At 41.2% G+C, this 20,647-nt stretch overlaps 1 protein-coding gene across 1 annotated transcript in view; it reads left to right on the top strand.

Annotated features, from left to right (window-relative positions):
• FREM1 (FRAS1 related extracellular matrix 1) overlaps nucleotides 1-20,647 on the top strand; it is a 364,890-nt gene that overhangs the window by 305,996 nt on the left and 38,247 nt on the right. The window lies entirely within an intron of this gene.

The following is a 20,647-nucleotide window of genomic DNA, read 5'->3' as shown; positions in this document are numbered from 1 at the left end:
TCCGGGGACCGAAGGGTATGTATGAGTTATACATACTCCCGGCCAGTGGCTTTGCCTCGCTTCAGTACACTTTCTATGCAGCAAGGCCGTGCCCCGTCTAGTGACGACCATCCAGTGGGCATGGCAAACTAGAGGGCGTGGCCTCACTGGACAACCCCTTTAACAATAGTCTTGATTGCTGGAACAAGCAGCAGGAGTGATGTGGGGTTCAGGTCATGCTGTCCTTCGGATATACTGGAGGATTGCTGTGATCCCTGGCTCACATGGCAAATGTAACAGTGGCAGCGAAGCATTGGCTGCAAAAGTGGCATCAATATGTAAGGCACATCGCTGTGTGTCATTGCCACAAATTTAAAAAGTATATTAAGGTATGTTATTTTTACTCATTCCAAGCAGGTTGACTTATGTTTAGAGGTCAGATCTCCCTGCTACATATGTAAATCATCAACAATCTTTTAAATAAAAATATATTATTGGGTATAACTAATTGTAATTTGTACAAAATTCTCTGCACTTCATCAACATTACTTCTAAGCGTGGATACTGGAAACTAATCCTATGTTCATAGCAGTGTAAAAGTTGGACACAACATGCAATTTCCACAGAGACTGGAACTTGGTATTAAATTATTTTAATCGGGACCCAGGGGAAATGCTTGACTTACATGCTAATTATATGAGATAATGCCTAAATGTTGCAATATGATTTGGAAAGCCCAGCACCCAAAGAGTAAAATTACTTCCAATTATCCAAAGACACATCGGAGATTGCCTTAGGCGCTTAATGACAAGGGCCCGTTTACTGTTAAACAGGATGCCCAAATGTGGTAAATCTGCTGGCGTCTTACAGACCATTAATTCTAGTTCTGCACAACCTGCAAATGTAAATCTGACTTTCTATTTATACTTGATACTTATTGCAGTTGTAGTAAAATATGGACAATGGTGTACAGAAACTCTATTATGGCTCACAAAAGCTCTCAGGATTTCTAGCCATGACCATGGTACAGAGTAAAAGTGAGCACTCAAATAATTACAAAAAGTTAGTAGCAGTAGGAGGAGAAACTTGCAATTGCAGCAATGAAGTTCTGAAGAGGAGGAATGTATCTGTGTATGTTAGGTTATGAAGAACTGTTCCTAGCAAGTCAGGTTGTATGCATGAGGGGAGTTTAGAAAAAATATCTACTTGTTCACCATGTTGATGACCTATCCTTAGGATAGAAATGAAAAAAAGGAAATATAGAAACAGGTGCGGACTTATAAATGTAAAAAGCAATCATTTGTTTCTCAACTCCATGACTGAAAACATTTAAAACCAAACTCTTTACCTCAGCATGAATCTAGATAGATAGATAGATAGATAGATAGATAGATAGATAGATAGATAGATAGATAATAGTTAATAAAATATAATATGCACTGGAACTGATAGATAAATAAATACAGGTGCAGCTCAAAAAATTAGAATATCATCAAAAAGTAAATTTGTTTCAGTTTTTCAATGCAAAAAATGAAACTCATATATTATATAGAGTCATTACAAACAGAGTGATCTATTTCCAGTGTTTATTTCTGTTAATGTTGATGATTATGGCTTACAGCCAATGAAAACCCAAAACTCATTATCTCATTAAATTAGAACACTTTATAACACATATAGCTTGAAAAATGATTTTAAAATACGAAATGTTGGTCTACTAAAATTTATGTTCAGTAAATGCACTCAACCCTTGGTCGGGGCTCCTTTTGCATCAATTACTGCATCAATGCGGCGTGGCATGAAGGCTATTAGCCTGTGGCACTGCTGAGGTGTTATGGAAGCCCAGGTTGCTTTGATAGCAGCCTTTACCTTGTCTGCATTGTTGGGTCTGGTGTCTCTCATCTTCCACTTGACAATACCCTATAGATTCTCTATGGTTTTAAGCTCAGGCGAGTTTGCTGCCCAATCAAGCACAGTGATACTGTTGTTTTTAAACCAGATATTGGTACTTTTGGCAGTGTGGACAGGTGCTCAGTCCTGCTGGAGAATGAAATTTCCATCTCCAAAAAGCTTGTTGGCAGAGGGAAGCATGAAGAGCTCTAAAATTTCCTGGTAGACGACTGTGCTGACTTTGGTCTTGATAAAACACAGTGGACCTACACCAGTAGATAACATGGCTCCCCAAACCATCACTGATTGTAGAAACTTCACACTAGAAATCAAGCAGCTTGGATTGTGTGCCTCTCTACTTTTCCTCCAGACTCTGGGATCTTGATTTCCAAATGAAATGCAAAATTTACTTTCCTTGTGGAGTGTGTCATTGACTGCCTTCTTGACATCTGTCAAGTCAGCAGTCTTCCCCATGATTGTGGAGCCTACTGAAATAGACTGATGGACCTTTGTAAATGCTTAGCAAGTGTTTGCAGGCGTTTTTTGTTATTCTAATTGACGTTTGGGTTTTCATTGGCTGTAAGCCGTAATCATCAACATTAACTGAAATAAACACTTGAAATAGATCAGTCTGGGTGGCACATGTTAAGGAGCTGAAACTCCTAAACCCTTCATCCAATTTTAATGTGGATACCCTCAAATGAAAGCTGAAAGTCTGAACTTCAACTGCATCTGAATTGTTTTGTTTAAAATTCATTGTGGTAATGTCTATAACCAAAATTAGAAAAATGTTGTCTCTGTCCAAATATATTTGGACCTAACTGTATATATATATATATATATATATATATATATATATATATATATACTGTATACACTGCTCAAAAAAAGTAAAGGGAACACTTAAACAACAGAATATAACGCCAAGTAAATTAAACTTCTGTGAAATCAGACTGTCCACTTAGGAAGCAACACTGTTTGACAATCAATTTCACATGCTGTTGTGCAAATGGAATAGACAACAGATGGAAATTATTGGCAATTATCAAGACACACTCAATAAAGGAGTGGTTCTGCAGGTGGGGACCACAGACCACATCTTAATACCAATGCTTTCTGGCTGATGTTTTGGTCACTTTTGAATGTTGGTTGTGCTTTTACACTCGTGGTAGCATGAGACAGACTCTACAACCCACACAAGTGGCTCAGGTACTGCAGCTCATCCAGGATAGCACATCAATGCGAGCTGTGGCAAGGTTTGCTGTGTCTATCAGCGTAGTGTCCAGAAGCTGGAGGCCTTACCAGGAGACAGGCCAGTACACCAGGAGACGTGGAGGGGGCCATAGGAGGGCAACAACCCAGCAGCAGGTCTGCTACCTCAGCCTTTGTGCAAGGAGGAACAGGAGGAGCACTGCCAGAGCCCTGCAAAATGACCTCCAGCAGGCAACAAATGTGCATGTGTCTGCACAAACGGTTAGAAACTGACTCCACGAGGATGGTCTGAGTGCCCAACGTCCACAGATGGGGGTTGTGCTCACAGCCCAACACCATGCAGAACGCTTGGCATTTGCCACAGAACACCAGGATTGCCACAGAACACCACTGGCGCCCTGTGCTCTTCACAGATGAAAGCAGGTTCACACTGAGCACATGTGACAGACGTGACAGAGTCTGGAAATGCCATGGAGAGCAATCTTCTGCCTGCAACATCCTTCAGCATGACCGGTTTGGCAGTGGGTCAGTAATGGTGGTGGGGTGGCATTTCTATGGAGGTCCACACAGCCCTTCATGTGCTTGCCAGAGGTAGACTGACTGCCATTAGGTACCGAGATGAGATCCTCAGACCCCTTGTGAGACCATATGCTGGTGCAGTTGGCCTTGGGTTCCTCCTAATGCAAGACAATGCCAGACCTCATGTGGCTGGAGTGTGTCAGTAGTTCCTGCAAGATGAAGGCATTGAAGCTATGGACTGGCCCGCCCGTTCCCCAGACCTGAATCCGATTGAACACATCTGGGACATCATGTCTCGCACCATCCACCAACGTCACGTTGCACCACAGACTATCCAGGAGTTGACGGATGCTTTGGTTCAGGTCTGGGAGGAGATCCCTCAGGAGACCATCCGCCGCCTCCTCAGGAGCATGCCCTGGCATTGTAGGGAGGTCATAGAGGCACGTGAAACTGAAGAAGGGACCCAATAGTTCCAGAAATGCCTTGATGTAATGTTTTCACAATAAAGAAGTTTCCAGAATATCAGTGTGGTGACAAGAAATTTTCGTTCGGCATATTTTTTCACGTAAACACATGGTGATTATTATAGGTACCACACCTATAGCTACAAAGCTCTACTATGAAGAAATTTGTTTTACTTTTGTTTTCGTATTTACTTTCCAACTATGTCAGATGAATAGGAGACTGGCAACCAGCACCTCCATCACTCAAATGGTACCTCGAGTCATAGCCAATGGAAGTTCATTATATACAGAGCTGGAAAATCATAGCTCTATTCACTGTGCAGTGATAGCTCAGATCACCACAATAAGAGCTGAGCTACAGTGCCTGCCAATAGTTAGTACACAACAGGCAGAGTTGTGATGCTCCAGCTTCGTACACTGTGATCTTCCAGCGGCTATGCATTCAGATATCAACTGAACAGGTGTCGAACCCTCACAATATGATATTGATTAAGTATGGGTATGTTAGTCCTGGACAACCCCTTTACGGTAAAGATCCCATGATGAGTTTTGACTCTACATATTTTCGTTGCACAAAAACTGCAAGGTTTTAACATTACTGCAAAGCAGATGGGATTTATCACAATCTCATGCCCACTGTGTTTCCTTGTACACTGTGTAAACTGACCTTCAGTGAGTGTGAAATCCGCAGCATGTCAATTTCTCTTGCAGCTATACGAGTTTTATGTGCGGACTTTCCACACAGAATTGCACATAGGATGTCTGTAAAAAAAACACACTCAAAAGTACAATGAAAAAAATGCAAGTTACCTAATTTACATAATACAGTGGGGAAAATAATAATACTACAAAGAATAGAGAGGTCTGTAATTTCTATAGCAGTTACACTTCAACTGTGAGAGGCAGTATCTAAAAATAAAAACCAGAAAATCACATTGTATAATTTTTAAATAATTAAATTGCATTTTATTGCATGAAATAGGTATTTGATCACCTACAGTACCAACCAGCAAGAATTCTGGCTCTCACAGACCTGTTTTTCTTAACCTCTTAAAGACTAGGGATATTTCAGTTTTTTAATTTTCGTTATTTGCCCCCTTTCTACCCAGATAAACTTTTTTATTTTTCTGTCAATATGGCCATGTGAGGGCTTGTTTTTTGTGAGACAAGATGTACTTTTCAACGACACCATTGGTTTTAACATATCGTGTACTGGAAGACGGAAAAAAATTTCAAGTGCGGTGAAATAAATGTGCAATTCCACTGTTGATGTGTTTTTTTGTTTTTTTTAGCATGTTCACTAAATGTTAAATCTGACCTGCCATTATAATTCTCCAGGTCATTAAGAGTTCATAGACACCAAACATGCATAGGTTCTTTTTCATTTAAGTGGTGAAAAAAATCCAAAATTTGTTTTAAAAAAAGCACAATTTTCCGAGACCTGTTTTTCATGATCTGGGGCTGGTTGAAGGCTTATATTTTGCACGCCGAGCTGACATTTTTATTATGCTCTCATTAGAGTTTAAGCCGAGTGTCATTACCATGATCGATCCGATTCTCTCGGAAATGTCAACGAGCCCGCATAATCAGGAATTACACTCAGTACAAACCCAAATCATAGAAAAAAAACTAATCTTAAAAAGACCTTCTGCTTCCCAAGATTAACAGTGCATACATCACTTTATTTGTGTATATGTTTGTAGACTAGTGCTCTGCATAGTTTTATGTCCCGCGTAAATGGTTTCTTTCACTTCTACAAAATCTTGTTTTCCCCAAGGAAAAGAGCTTAATATGCTTTTAACCGCATCATTTACTAAGGCGTAGTACAGCTGATGTAGGCTATTAGCGGAGAATAAGCCGAAACACAGCTTACTGCTCCAAGAAACCGGGCCTACTTTCCTTGTTTGACAAAAAACACCACAGGAAAACATCATTCATTAACCCTTTAGTGATCGAGCCAATTTTGACCTTAATGATCAAACCAAATTTTTACAACTCTGACCACTGTCACTTTATGTGGTAATAACACTGGAACGTTTCAACGGATCACACTGATTCTGAGATAGTTTTTTTTCTTGACATATCGTACTTCGTGAGAGTGGTAACATTTTTTCGATATGATTTGGCAAAAATTTAGCAATTTTCAAACTTTGAATTCTTAAATCAGAGAGCTATGTCACACAAAATAGTTTATAAGTAACATTTCCCACATGCCTACTTTACATCAGCACACTTTTTGAAACAACATCTTTTTTTTAATAGGAAGCTATAAGGGTTAAAAGTTGACCAGCGATATCTAATTTTTCCAACAAAATATACAAAACCATTTTTTTTAGGGATCACATCACATTTAAAGTGATTTTGAGGGGTTTATATGACAGAAAATACCCAAAAGTGACACTATTCTAAAATCTGCACCCTCAAGGTGCGCAAAACCACATTCAAGAAGTTTATTAACCCTTCACATGCTTCAGAGAAACTGAAGTAACGTGGAAGGAAAAAAAATGAACATTTTACTTTTTTTCACAACAATTTAGTTCAGACCCAAATGTTTTTGTTTTCACAAGGGTAACGAGAGAAAATGGACCACAAAATTTGTTGTCCAATTTCTCCTAAGTACGGCTGATACCCTATATGTGGGGGAAAACCACTGTTTGGGCGCACAATAGGGCTCAGAAAAAAAGGAGCACCGTTTGACTTTTTGAACACAAAATTGTCTGGAATTGAGAGCGGACGCCATGTCGAGTTTGGTGAGACCCTGATGTGCCTAAACAGTAGAAATCCCTCATAACTGCCCGCATTTTGGAAACTACACCCCTCAAGGATTTTATCCAGGGGTATATTGAGCATTTTGAACCAACAAATATGATACAAATTATGATAACATTAGGTCATCATGTTGAAAAAGTTGATTTTTTTCACAAAAATCTTGCTTTAGTCTCAAATTTCTCACTTTTGCCAGAGATAACACCAAAAAGTGGACCCTACAATTTGTTGTCCACTTATCTTGTGATACCCCACATGTAGTCAAAAAGTTCTGTTTTGACAAGCAGGGCCTGGAAAGAAGGGGCACGATATGAATTTTGGAACATAAATTTGGCTTTATTTTGATTAGTTTGTCATGTTTGCAGAGCCTGTGTGGTTCAAGAGCAACAGAAATCCAACATAAATGTCTTGTTTGCATATTATACCCTCCAATTTATTTATCCAAGGAGGTAATGAGTAGTTTGATGCCACCATTGTTTATGCAGTTGATGCAACACAAGTTTGAAAATTTACAATTTGCATTTTTTACTGTCTTTTATTAATCTTTTTTTGCATGTTCTGTGGAACACACTTCAAATTTTATTGCATTAGTTTTTCAGTGTTCAAAGATACATCCAATATGGCACCAATGTGAGTAATGGACACACCGCTATGCCTACAATAATAGATGGTGCACCATTTGGTATTTAGGGTAAAATTGAAGGAATTCCAGGAACCATTCAAAGCTTACAGAGACATTGAGTGACCAAACAAGAAAAATCTTTCCAGGAATGCTTACTCACAGACGGAGACATGCCCCTAAAAACACATTTGCTGATTCTAAAACTTAGTCTTGCTAACAAAACAGCTGTCCCGCAATTGCGAATATTATAGCAGGCAGAATAACCTGGAATGTACTGGAATGAAAGGCAAAATGTAAAGGAAAATGTAGCCAACTATGTGGCAAAGCTGAGTTTGTTCCAAAGAGGAAAGAACACAAGCAGAGCTAGAATGACAGATACATTCAGAGACTGGTCGTACAATGTCAGTTTAGCTCCATCAATCCCTATATGACAGACAAATGTGCCAATACACATGGTACACCATAGCAAGCTCCCACCTGCCAAGGTAGGAACCGATATATGCACAAAACAACCAATCCCCTACAGAATCCGTAAAATATTGTCTGGTACAGGAGTTTCAGCAAGAACCATGCAGTAAAGCTCATAGTGTATAAGTACGGAACAGCCTCATTATTAGAGGTCCTACAATAAAATGATCACGCCTGTGTCACCAACATGAATATAAGTAATATAAATGGAAACAAAAATTTTGTGTTGCAAGACATAGTCGTAAAAACAGTCAAACTAAGATGAATGGTCAAAAATGTTTGTGAGTAAGGAAGTCCTGAAAGTAATTGTCAGATGACCTGACTTTTTTCAAGAACATTTGTGTGGGTTCACATTCTGGAGTATACAGAAGTGGGTATGTGGATGAAGATTTATCTGAATAGTACTCTGTGTGCAGAATTATTAGGCAAGTTGTATTTTAGAGGAGTATTTTTATTATTGATCAACAACTATGTTCTCAATCAACCCAAAAGACTCATAAATATCAAAGCTTAATATTTTTGGAAGTTGGAGTGGGTTTTTTTTTTAGATTTGGCTATCTTAGGAAGATATCTGTTTGTGCAGGTAACTATTACTGTGCAGAATTATTAGACAACTAAATAAAAACCAAATATATTCCCATCTCACTTGTTTATTTTCACCAGGTAAACCAATATAACTGGACAAAATTTAGAAAAAAACAAAACCCCAAAAAATTAGTGACTAATATAGCCACCTTTCTTTTTGATGACACTCAACAGCCTTCCATCCATAGATTCTGTCAGTTGCTTGATCTGTTTACGATCAACATTGCGTGCAGCAGCCACCACAGCTTCCCAGACACTGTTCCGAGAGGTGGACTGTTTTCCCTCCCTGTAGATCTCACATTTTATGAGGGACCACAGGTTCTCTATGGGGTTCAGATCAGGTGAACAAGGGGGCCATGCCATTATTATTTTCTTCTTTGAGACCTTTACCGGCCAGCCACGCTGTGGAGTAGTTGGAGGCATGTGATGGAGCATTGTGCTGCATAAAAATCATGTTTTTCTTGAACGATACCGACTTCTTCCTGTACCACTGCTTGAAGAAGTTGTCTTCCAGAAACTGGCAGTAGATCTGGGAGTTGAGCTTCACTCCATCCTCAACCCAAAAAGGTCCCACAAGTTCATCTTTGATGATACCATCCCATACCAGTACCCCACCTCCACCTTGCTGACGTCTGAGGAGGAGTGGAGCTCTCTGCCCTTTACTTATCCAGCCTCTGGCCCATCCATCTAGCCCATCAAGAGTCACTCTCATTTCATCAGTCTATAAAACCTTTGAAAAGTCAGTCGTAAGATATTTCTTGGCCCAGTCTTGATGTTTTATCTTATGTTTCTTGTTCAAAGGTGGTCATTTTTCAGCCTTCCTTACCTTGGCCATGTCCCTGAGTATTGCACACCTTGTGCTTTTTGTTACTCAGTAACGTTGCAGCTCTGACATATGGCAAAACTGGTGGCAAATGGCATCTTGGTAGCTTCACACTTGATTTTCTTCAATTCATGGGCAGTTATTTTGCGCCTTTCTTGCCCAACACGCTTCTTGCGACCCTGTTGGCTATTTGCCATGAAACGCTTGATTATTCGGTGATCACGCTTCAAAAGTTTGTCAATTTCAAGACTGCTGCATCCCTCTGCAAGACATCTCACAATTTTGGACTTTTCAGAGCCCGCCAAATCTCTCTTCTGACCCATTTTGCCAAAGGAAAGGAAGTTGCCTAATAATTAAGCACACCTTATATAGGGTTTTGATGTCATTAGACAACGCCCATCCTCATTACAGAGATGCACATCACCTGATTTACTTAATTGGTAGTTGGCTCTCAAGCCTGAACAGCTTGGAGTAGGACAACATGTATAAAAACTATCATGTGATCAAAATACAACTTGCCTAAGAATTCTGCACACAGTGTAGTGTAAGCAGGTGGCGGAGACCCTCAGTGTTCCCTCTCTCTTATATGCCTGTCATGTGTGCCCCATGCGGTGCCCTGACAGTTTGGCTATTAACTACCATGTACTACTGTTATTCAGGTGCTGTGTTTGTAATGTTTTACTATTGAGCATTGTAATACATAACATGATGCTAGATTAGGGCTAGTAAAAGGTTAATAAAAGGGGGCTGGACTAGCATCCTCAAAGAAGCAGGAAGCTCCTGCTACTGCAGCAGAGCCCGGTCAGGCTTGGCTATGGCAAGTTGTGCTTCCGTACTGGGAGCACCGTACCTCCTGGAAGGAACAGAGCTGCCAGTAGACTGTCGGGCAGCAGGCACAAGGACTGTGTGTGTGCCTCACAAGGGACTTTTTGCTCCTGGAAGCTGACTGGGAGCCAATGCCTTCGCTGCTGCAGCTGTTGCTGTGAATAGGAACATTCAGCGATTGTTACCTTTCTCCTTTACCTCACCTTTATTAAACCAGTTGCCACTATTGAGCCCTAAAGAGTGTGACGTGAAGGGCATCTGTTCCAGCATGGAGAGGAGCCAGATGTCTGAGGTAACCCACTGTGACCTGGAGCTGGGAATAGAACTGTCATTTCATATGCAAGGAGCCAGGGTGTGGACTGAATGTGCCTTAGAGGACTCGCCCGCAACTACCACCCCGTGCCACCTTGTTACAGTAGTTTGGTATGTTATTGATCAATTCCTCAAATTGTCAGATGACCTGACTTTTTTCATGGACATTAGTGGGATCCACATTCTGGATTATACAGTTGTGGGTATGTGGACGAGGATTTGTCTGAATAATAGTTTGGTATGTGATGTCCTGGAATTAATTGTGACATGGGGTAAAATGTGTTTCACTGATAAAAATATTATTTTTATTACTTGTCCAATTAAAATTCCTCTCTACTGGGGCCCACTAAACAGAAAATATAAATAAACAAGCTACCACATAATTTGCTCTTATTCATGTCAAATTAATAATGGGAAGTTATGTGGTATAATTCAAAACAGGACTGACACAAAGGCTTTGTTGGGATGGGTACATGGTGCAATTGTATCGGTAATCACTCCTCCTATCGTGCTTCCTACAAACCCAGCATCTTTTTTGGGGACGCTTTTTTTGTGGGAGTGGCAGGGAAAAGCATAATAAAATTTTGCTTTGATATTCTCCTGAAATCCTCTGATTCAAAGGCTGCCTCCTGTGCCTGCGTTGACTCAAATAGGAGACACTTCATAATATTCCCCTGGTCCTGGAGAAATGTGAGTTCTCCTTGTGACCTTTTATAGAAGGCAAAGCTATTGTAGGTAGCATCCTGAATGAGGTAGGTGGCTACCTTTTTGCGCCAGGCCCTGATCTTCCGCTTCACCAGATACAGCTAAAATACCTGGCCCAACAAGTTAACGCCACCCATATATTTATTATAGTCTGTGATGCAGACTGGTTTTTCCTTGTCCCATGTGGTGCCCCTGTCTCTGATCATCACAGTGGTGTCTGCATGCAGTGTGGTCAGCATGTAAGTGTCCTCCCTGTCATTCCACTTCACTGCAAGAAGTTGGTCACTTTCAAGTGAGAATGGCGCCCCTTCTCCAAACGTCTGGATACCAACTGTGAGAAAAACCCCACTCTGTTTTTCCTGACGTCCCACAGGCCCCTGTATTTGCCAAGTGGAGGGATTTGTATAGGGTGATGCTCATGTAATAGTTGTCCGTATAAATGCGGCACCCTTGATGGAGAAAAGGGGTCATTAGCTCCCAATTTTACCTGAGATGTCAATTGTTTGGGGGCAGTTTGGGGGGCTAATTTGGCGGTCACTACCTTGGTAAATTATAAAGTTGGATGTACAGCCTGATGTGCTCTCGCACATTTTCTAGAGCTTGATGCTGCATTTTGCTCTCTTAGAGGGGAGGAATTGGCGGAATGACAGATGGCCCTTGAAACTCATCAATGACTAGTCTACTGCCCCATCTTTCAGAAGGGAAATTAGGGATCTCAATTTGTTCAGCCGATCGTAGTTGGAGTCATTTCTTGGGGGGTTGGGAATTATCACTAAAGTGAAGAAATCTCATTAGAACTTCATAACAGGCTCAGGACATGGCAGCTGCAAATACAGGGGTACTGTGGACAGATTTAGTTGCCCAGTGGGAGTGGAGTGTTTTTTTTTTTTTTTTTTTACTAAACTTATGTTCAGTGCAATGCCTAAACTTTTTTTAATTTCAGGAACATTTGTGGCGATTCAGGATCGAATTGAAAGGCAGTGGAATTTTGAGAAATGTATTGATGAGCATAGAAATTGGTTTGGTGGGCAATCAACTGTAGGACTACAGGGGTAGTGAAAATTTGGAAAAAATCATAGGGAGAAAAATTGGCCACATCAACTTTTATACCAGGGGCTGCTAAAAAAAGGGGAATTTGCGGGGTAAAATGAGCTGTTGTGAGACTCTTGTTCTGTACATTGTGGCACCCAAACAATCTGTACCTACTATACTTTCTATAAATCTAAATACTAGCATGCATGTCTAAACCGGCGGCCTATTACCTGTTAATACCCTGGGAACTAGGACATTTACATGAGTGAAACATATGGGCTCGCCTGCAGTACAGCACAACAGTCTACAATCTTATGACCAATAACCTCTATCCCTCAAACAAATATCTCTCTCTTGTCCCAATGTGACTTCAATGAACTCAGGGTAATTGTCCTTCCTCAACTATATTGAAAATGCCCTAACAGTTAACCAACTGTGACTGCTATTTAGCCGTAAATGAAGTCTATCAAAGTAGACGACTTATCCCGTGCTATAATGTTTCACAGAAACTCCTGAAACAAAAAGAAGTTCAAATTTGGTCTGCATGTCGTGTCAGCAACTAGGGGTGGATTACGATTTTTAATTATGGAACGAACAGGAAACAGGGCAGCAAATCCAGAAGTTTCGGACTTTGATTTTGGCAATAAATGCGGCCTATCTAACTACAGAATCTACCTCAGCCTTGAGTATTTTTTCACCTGAATGTAGTTAGGAGCATGCATGGTTACCCACTGCTGTGGTGCAGTGGGCCTTAGTTTTCTTACCGACCCGGGTCTGGCCCGGACAATCGGTGTATATGGGCGATTGCGGGGTCCCTCCAGTAGGTGAATGGTACCGTTGATGACTGTGACTTAACTCATCAGCAGTGTCCAACACCTTTCACGCTAGGTCTTGGCCTTTTCCGTCTCTCAGCAGTGTCACTGGCAGAAATCTCCACACATCTGGACAGGCTCTGGTCACGGACAAGATCAGCTGCACTATTCCGCTGCTCTGGTCTTGGTGGGATGGTTCCACAAGAGAATGTTGTTGGATTCCACTCCAGCACGTTCACATCACCTCAAATTCTATCTCCACCTCTGACATTCATTTTACATCTTACAGTCTTTCAGCAATGCTTTGGCAACAGCAAAAACTTGTGAGTAAATAACAATATTACTGCTGATGATGAAATCTATTTACAACAGGTACAGTATTATGCTCATGTGGAGATATACACATTTATACCACCCTGGTGAGCCAACAGACATCTCACATGCCACCTGACTAGAGGCTGACATCCTCGGCAAGCCTCCCAATACAAATTTGTCTGGCACATAGTGCTGTGGAGATACACCAGCGTTAGATCTGGACATCCTATGCAGAATTATAGGATCGGGGATATTGGGGAAGGAGCTGCCGGGAGCGCAACTTTCTCCCCGAGTGGTAAGTCTGCAACGGCCGGAGTCTGTTGGTGCCGGGAACGTGACTACCCACCATTCCTCATTTAAGGGGGATGCTGCTGCTCTAAAGGCAGGAGTAGGTACCTCTCCAGTGGCCATAGGTTCTTCAAAGGTGCAGTATCTTAACATGTTACGGTGAAGATCCCGCGAGGATCCCCCAGTCTCTACTGGTTCTACCTCATGAACAAAACTATGATATAGGGTCAAAGCCCAATATTCTCTCTCCTTCAAATATTAACCAGCATCGAGAATAAATTTAAAATATAACTTTTAATTATATCTGTTAAAACTACCTTATGAAAAAATAGCGACCAAGTGTAAATAAAAAATGCAAAATTCACTTATCCACTATATGTCCAAACGGACCAGATAATATAGGTGTACCAATGTCCCTTTTTAATAGACATCCTATATCATATAGTAATAATCAGTTCCAATTCTGATCAACATTTAGATTGGATACTAATTCAAATATATTCATGGACCGTGAGACTAGATCAAAAAGGATCCTAATAAAACATACAATGCTTGATCCATAGAGCGTTTATCACGGTCTCCATGTGGACTTGCTTGCCTGGGTATATATATCAATATATGGTCACGTGACCATTGAGAGCCCGAGAGTCAGAGAGAGAGAACCCCCGTTTTTTCTGGAGATAGCTAAGTACCCTAACAGAGTGTAGATTTCCCCTGATGATTCTAAGAATTGATGAAACACGTTGGGACACACAGGGACAAGTAGGGCTGATGTTGTAAGGGTCAGCTGTGGACTGCCCTTGTAAGGGCGGGAGTTAATGGGGACAGGGCCGTACTAGCCTTTACAGGGCATAACAGGTTGAAAGTGCCCCACTCCCATGCATGGAAACCGGCTGTGTGAAAAATGAGGAAGTAATGGTCGGTACCTGAACTGCTGATGGGTGAGATCTTTCCTAATTATTTTATTTGTTAAACACTGTGGAAATTGATATATATATACCCAGGCAAGCAAGTCCACATGGAGACCGTGATAAACGCTCTATGGATCAAGCATTGTATGTTTTATTAGGATCCTTTTTGATCTAGTCTCACGGTCCATGAATATATTTGAATTAGTATCCAATCTAAATGTTGATCAGAATTGGAACTGATTATTACTATATGATATAGGGTGTCTATTAAAAAGGGACATTGGTACACCTATATTATCTGGTCCGTTTGGACATATAGTGGATAAGTGAATTTTGCATTTTTTATTTACACTTGGTCACTATTTTTTCATAAGGTAGTTTTAACAGATATAATTAAAAGTTATATTTTTTATTTATTCTCGATGCTGGTTAATATTCTACCTCATGAACCACAATGTTAGGGTCTACCCTCCTTTTCACCGCATATGGGGCCGTCTCACATCGAACTTCCCAGATGGCCTCTTAGCCCTGCCCATCACCTAATAGCCTGAAGTACATTGCCACAGCGTATTTTGTGAAATGATCTGTCATGAGCAGACAGTACGAGTTTCCTGAGACAGAATACCCAATCTGTACATAGTCAATCATCAGAATCTCTAGGGGTGCAGATGTTCGAATGATCTGGACAGATGCCCACTTAGCTCGCAAGGCCGGCACCTGAGACATGCCTAGGTTACCATGTCTCTCAAGTCGGGGCAAAATACCAGATGCAGAAGACACCTGAATGTCTTATTGCTTCCAAAATGGGCACCCCTCTCATGCAATTCTTGGGCTCTGCCTGCTCCAATGACATGGGTATGACCATCCTGCAACTCGGATCGTAAGTAGACAGTTTGACACAGAAGCACCTCAGATTATCCCACTACCTCAGCAGCTTCTGGCCCTCTGGGGTCAAACTGGCCTGCTCTTCCAGCCGTAGAGTAGCTGCGGAGACACCATCACGTGTTTCTCAACGCAAGCAGTGAATAGCCAGGCCTTTCCCCGGGAAGGAACAACCACGGGAAGGGCAGCATCCGATAAAGGAAAACATCCAATAAAGGAAAACCACCAAGAAAAATGGAGAATCAAACTACGTGGTAGGTTATCTTTGATCTATGCATGCTCATGTATATATTTTACTGCTCACTTTATCAGCTAGCATTGTCTACAGCATACATCTAGAGCCATGGATTTTGACTTCAAAATTTTGAGTACTTAACTACTACTAGACTGCCACCTAACACATCTATACCTATCTTCAATATATTTACATCATTAATTACCTACTTTCACATTACTATATACATCCATTTTAACACTGGGAATGGGTACTCTTATCTCTTATTTTGGGGCACTTTTTTTCAGGCAACATACAAAATTGTTGGTTCCCCTCATTCAATGACAGAAAAACCCACAATGGTCACAGAAATAACTTGAATCTGACAAAAGTAATAATAAATAAAAAATCTATGAAAATGAAAGTCAGACATTGCTTTTCAACCATGCTTACACAGAATTAAAAAAAAAAAAAAAAACTCATGATTTAGGCCTGGACAGAAATGTTGCTACCCCTGAAAATAATGTAACAAAAGGGACATGTTAAATCAAGGTGTGTCCACTAACTAGCATCACAGCTGTCTACAATCTTGGAATCAGTGAGTGGGCCTGTATATACGGCTACAGATACTCACTGTTCTGTTTGGTGACATGGTGTGTATTTTGTCAGATTCAATAAATAAATAATAAACTTGGCACTCAAGAGTTCTTTTTGCAAGATGAAAAATAACTTTTCGTTTATTGGTGCAACCAGTTCAGTAATTGATGATTTATAAACGTTTTCGGTCACAAGACCTTCATCAGAAACATCATATATGAAACTGGAAGCAGGGCAGCAACAATGTATAGGCCCAAGTGGCCTGCGCACAAGTGTTACCGGGCAAATTGACCTGGTGGCTCCTGGGGAGACTGTAAGGTAGGGCGCACTGGGGAGGCGAGAGTCCCGCTGTAGAGAACTTGCGCTTATGCATCCAGGTCCAGGGAACGCTGTGAAGCCGGTAAAGCCGGAAGACGTCTTCCGGCTTTACCGGCTTCACAGCGTTCCCTGGACCTGGATGCATAAGCGCAAGTTCTCTACAGCGGGACTCTCGCCTCCCCAGTGCGCCCTACCTTACAGTCTCCCCAGGAGCCTCCAGGTCAATTTGCCCGGTAACACTTGTGCGCAGGCCACTTGGGCCTATACATTGTTGCTGCCCTGCTTCCAGTTTCATATATGATGTTTCTGATGAAGGTCTTGTGACCGAAAACATTTATAAATCATCAATTACTGAACTGGTTGCACCAATAAACGAAAAGTTATTTTTCATCTTGCAAAAAGAACTCTTGAGTGCCAAGTTTATTATTTATTCATTGTCGGGTTGGAAACCTTACTTGAGCACCACCCAGGAGCCTTGAGTGCCGTGGATAATTTCTGTTTTTGTCAGATTCAAGTTATTTCTGTGACCATTGTGGGTTTTTCTGTCATGAAACGAGGGGAACCAACAATTTTGACCACGTGTGTATATCTTACCTGCTCGTTTAGTCAGGGATGTGCTTCATTACGTTCAGTCAGGCTTGTCCCCGCCCACACAATTTGAATTGTTCTTGGTGTTGTTAATAATACTTGTAAGTAACAAAATGTAAAATTGCCACCAAAAGGCTTGTTGAGATCCATTATTTTTTTTATAACTATTGTTACAAAACGGTTTAAGATGCTGAAAAATTGCATTTAAAAGTGCTTTAATCTTGCTTTATTGTCAAAAACCTTCTGAAATACATGGAGTGGTGAGAAGTTACATGTCATTTACTATACAATATATTGAACAGTTGTCACCAGTAGATAAAGTGGGAACACAACAACATGCATAAATGCAAAGCTTTCATTAAATGCTACACTCATGCTCTTCACCCAATCTTCTCATCCCTTAATTCAGGACAGATTTGTTTTCTCTCTCACTTTTATGTGTTATACTTAAACATTAATTAAAGAATCACTGGTAATATAGTTTGTGAACGTAATAAGTTCAAAAATGTTACTAGTAAAAGAAAAATAATTTTAAAAGAAGCATTGGCGAACAGATCCCTATTACTGTTGCTTTGTTATTTTATTTGTGCTAACAATTGATACCATAGTCCATGAAAGGCTATGTTCATCATGTGTTTTTGCTATATATCAGTGGTTCTGTCTGAAACTCTGAAAAGCGAGATTCATGTGCAACCGCTGATGAGGCTGTTCACTTTAATGAGTGACCCCTCACTTCAACTATGTCCGCCTTCTTGAGGTGCCCTCAAAAGTGTGGTTGACTGTGTTTTTGTGCCCATTTCAAAAAGGCAAACTCTGCTGAAAAGGAAGCCAGATAGAACATAATGAGAGTATGTCTGCCTCAGTAAGTCAATGGTCCTGTTGGAGGTTTCGGCTGAATTCCTATTTTCAGGGCTTCAGACAGAAGTCCAAATAAAGGCACTGATGCATGGCAAAAACTCCCTTCCTCAGCCCACAATCTACTAAAACTCTTGTGCATGCCCTCATCATCTCCCGCCTCGATTACTGCAACACCCTCCTCTGTGGCCTCCCCGCTAACTCTCCTGCACCACTCCAGTCTGTCCTCAACTCTGCTGCTCGGCTAATCCACCTCTCTCCTTGCTACTCCCCTGCTTCACACCTCTGCAAATCCCTCCACTGGCTCCGAATTCCCCAACGAATCCAGTTCAAACTACTAACACTGATCTACAAAGCCATCCACAACCTGTCCCCTCCCTATATCTCTGAACTAATCTCCCACTATCTTTCCTTATGTAATCTTTGATCCTCCCAAGACCTCCTACTCTCCTCCGCACTTATTAGTTCCTCACACAACCGCCTCCAAGATTTCTCCCGAATATCCCCCATCCTTTGGAATTCCACGCCTCAACACTTCCGATAATCCACCACCCTCGGATCCTTCAGATGGAACCTGAAAACTCATCTCTTCCGGAAAGCCTACAGCCTGCAATAACCATTCTGCCGCCTCACCAACCACCCGAGCTGCCACCTCACCAACTACCCGAGCTGCCCCGTCACCAACCACCCGAGTTGCCGCGTCGCCACCTCTAGAGCTGCCGCCCCACCAACCACCCGAGCTGCCGCCTCAAGAACCACCCGAGCTGCTGCCTCACCACCACCAGTGCTGCAGCACACCGAACTCCTGTCTCTTCCCCATTATCCCGAAGAATGTAAGTCCACAAGGACAGGGTCCTCTCCCCTCTACACCAGTCTGTCACTGTAAATTTGTTTACTGTTAACGATATCTATAACCCTGTATGTAACCACTTTTCACATGTACAGCACCATGGAATTAATGGTGCTATATAAATAATAATAATAATAATAATGAACGTAGTCTGAGGCAACCTATGTCCATACTCATAGTTAGAGAATATGATCTTCATATAGGAGGGTTCATTGCACTATACTCCCTCATTTAGCCTGTACAGAGAGACACTTTATGAAGGCTTGTTCTAGTAGACAAGAGCTACCGTATATTTGGACATGTAATGCTATATTTCCTGTGTCGGCTGCCACTCCCAGAAAGATGCTTGACCACTTGGGCCTAAAGTCCAAAAGTAGCAAAGTGTTTTACAGTGTTCATTACACTCTCTACAACCCCTGGCAAAATTTGTGGAAACACTGGCCTTGGAGGATGTTCATTCAGTTAATTTTGTAGAAAAAAAGCGATCACAGACATGGCACAGAACTAAAGTCATTTCAAATGGCAAATTTCTGGCTTTAAGAAACACTAAAAGAAATCAAGAACAAAAACTGTGGTAGTAAGTACTGGTTACTTTTTTTTAACCAAGCATAGGGGAAAAATTATGGAATCACTCAATTCTGAGGAAAAAATTATGGAATCATGTACGTAATCTGCTTTTTTTCTACAAAATTAAACAACTGAATGATGAACATCCTCCAAGGCTGGTGATTCCATAATTTTTGCCAGGGGTTGTATAACATGGGGAGATAAAGGGAGAGATCTGGGAGCTACCTTGTAACATCTGAGCAGATATCACAACCATCCAGGTAATAATTATCATAACCATCCAGGTAATAATTAAAAATAATTTTTTTTAGAAGAGTTTAAAAGAAACCTGACATGTTTCTGGCGCAATAGTAGCACCTTTACTCATAGGATATTGAACAGAAAATGAAGACTAGTATATAAAGGAAAATAATCCAATCACAAACAAGTGTAGTTAATTGCATTTGAAATACACTGTCACACTGAACATAACAATGAAGACAGTTAGGGGGAATCCCAAACACTAGGGAAGGGGGGAAGTGGAGACCCCTAAGCAGATCTAACAACACCATCTGCCCTTAACATCCTTAAATAGGTCCCGCACCTATCACCGAACCTAATCCCTGCCTGAGCCTTGCGATAGGCCCTGGATAGGGAGGGGATGAGGTGTGCGCTAGTCAGCCCCCACTACAACTAAAGACAGACAGGGTGCACAAATAAGGGGATACACTTAGCTTGAGAAGACCACGGAGATATCACTCCAGCAATCCTCCAAGAGTACTCCAAGAAGACACTAGCTGACTGCTAACATGTCCAACAAGAAAGAGGGAAATTGAGCTAACACCAACACCTTGCTAAAGAAGCTAAATGTATTTAAACCTTCAGCAAAGGTGTGTTAATTAGCAGCAGAAGGTGAAGGTAACTGTTGGGTCCTGGAAGGAGAAGGATATGACTCCATAACAGAGATGCAAAAATCAAGCAGGTGCTTGTAGAACTAATCGCAATGACCTTCTACAGCTGGATCCAGGATGACTGTCTGTCACACCTGACACACCCATGACATGTACAAACTGAGTGGAATACTGACAACACGCTGGTACAAACTGCCATTCCCAAAGTTAATAAATGTAGAACACATAATTCCTGTAATTCATCCCATTGGGATATTTCATGTTTAAACTTAAGATCCAATATGCTTCCCTTGTATTGAGGTGTCCCGTAACCCCCATGTTTGGGGCAAAATACTTTTTCAAGTCCAAAAAATGCAAA

This window comes from Ranitomeya variabilis, chromosome 1, assembly GCF_051348905.1.
Source record: "Ranitomeya variabilis isolate aRanVar5 chromosome 1, aRanVar5.hap1, whole genome shotgun sequence".
Classification (NCBI taxonomy): domain Eukaryota; kingdom Metazoa; phylum Chordata; class Amphibia; order Anura; family Dendrobatidae; genus Ranitomeya; species Ranitomeya variabilis.
The sequence above is the reverse complement of the archived record's forward strand: the minus strand, read 5'-3'. Positions and strand labels throughout refer to the sequence as shown.